Source organism: Perkinsus marinus (genome assembly GCF_000006405.1).
Source record: "Perkinsus marinus ATCC 50983 genomic scaffold scf_1104296947018, whole genome shotgun sequence".
In the NCBI taxonomy this organism is placed as follows: domain Eukaryota; phylum Perkinsozoa; order Perkinsida; family Perkinsidae; genus Perkinsus; species Perkinsus marinus.
The window spans coordinates 1-1,066 of NW_003210753.1; the positions used below are offsets into that span (position 1 = coordinate 1).

At 41.9% G+C, this 1,066-nt stretch overlaps 8 non-coding genes across 8 annotated transcripts; all 8 read right to left on the minus strand.

Moving 5' to 3' along the window:
• Position 1: 1 nt before the first annotated feature.
• On the minus strand, positions 2–73 carry Pmar_PMAR027700. The gene has a single exon. It is a non-coding gene; the product is annotated as a tRNA-Gln (tRNA).
• A 62-nt stretch (positions 74–135) lies between these two features.
• Pmar_PMAR027701 lies at positions 136–207 on the minus strand. Its single transcript has one exon. It is a non-coding gene; the product is annotated as a tRNA-Gln (tRNA).
• Positions 208–269: 62 nt separating this feature from the next.
• On the minus strand, positions 270–341 carry Pmar_PMAR027702. The gene has a single exon. It is a non-coding gene; the product is annotated as a tRNA-Gln (tRNA).
• Positions 342–403: 62 nt separating this feature from the next.
• On the minus strand, positions 404–475 carry Pmar_PMAR027703. Its single transcript has one exon. It is a non-coding gene; the product is annotated as a tRNA-Gln (tRNA).
• Positions 476–537: 62 nt separating this feature from the next.
• On the minus strand, positions 538–609 carry Pmar_PMAR027704. Its single transcript has one exon. It is a non-coding gene; the product is annotated as a tRNA-Gln (tRNA).
• Positions 610–671: 62 nt separating this feature from the next.
• On the minus strand, positions 672–743 carry Pmar_PMAR027705. Its single transcript has one exon. It is a non-coding gene; the product is annotated as a tRNA-Gln (tRNA).
• A 62-nt stretch (positions 744–805) lies between these two features.
• On the minus strand, positions 806–877 carry Pmar_PMAR027706. Its single transcript has one exon. It is a non-coding gene; the product is annotated as a tRNA-Gln (tRNA).
• A 62-nt stretch (positions 878–939) lies between these two features.
• On the minus strand, positions 940–1,011 carry Pmar_PMAR027707. Its single transcript has one exon. It is a non-coding gene; the product is annotated as a tRNA-Gln (tRNA).
• Between the last annotated feature and the right edge of the window lie 55 nt (positions 1,012–1,066).

Consider the following 1,066-nt stretch of genomic DNA (forward strand, 5'->3'; position numbering starts at 1 on the left):
AAGGTTTTACCGGGATTTGAACCCAGATCGCCAGATTCAGAGTCTGGAGTGCTAACCGCTACACCATAAAACCATCCATTTGTATTTACTTGACGCGGCGATTTTGCTCTCCGATAGAATAGCTATCATATACCAAGGTTTTACCGGGATTTGAACCCAGATCGCCAGATTCAGAGTCTGGAGTGCTAACCGTTACACCATAAAACCATCCATTTGTATTTACTTGACGCGGCGCTTTTGCTCTCCGATAGAATAACTATCATATACTAAGGTTTTACCGGGATTTGAACTCAGATCGCCAGATTCAGAGTCTGGAGTGCTAACCGTTACACCATAAAACCATCCACTTATATATACTTGACGCAGCTCTTTTGCTCTCTGAAATAATAACTATCATATGCTAAGGTTTTACCGGGATTTGAACCCAGATCGCCAGATTCAGAGTCTGGAGTGCTAACCGTTACACCATAAAACCATCCACTTATATATACTTGACGCAGCTCTTTTGCTCTCTAAAATAATAACTATCATATGCTAAGGTTTTACCGGGATTTGAACCCAGATCGCCAGATTCAGAGTCTGGAGTGCTAACCGTTACACCATAAAACCATCCATTTGTATTTACTTGACGCGGCGCTTTTGCTCTCCAATAGAATAACTATCATATAATAAGGTTTTACCGGGATTTGAACCCAGATCGCCAGATTCAGAGTCTGGAGTGCTAACCGTTACACCATAAAGCCATCCACTTATATATACTTGACGCAGCTCTTTTGCTCTCTGAAATAATAACTATCATATGCTAAGGTTTTACCCGGATTTGAACCCAGATCGCCAGATTCAGAGTCTGGAGTGCTAACCGTTACACCATAAAACCATACGTACCAAATAACTTGACGCGGCGCTTCTGCTCTCCGATATAATAACTATCATATACCAAGGTTTTACCGGGATTTGAACCCAGATCGGCAGATTCAGAGTCTGGAGTGCTAACCGTTACACCACAAAACCATCCATTTGAATTTACTTGACGCGGCGATTTTGCTCTCCGATAGAATAACTATCA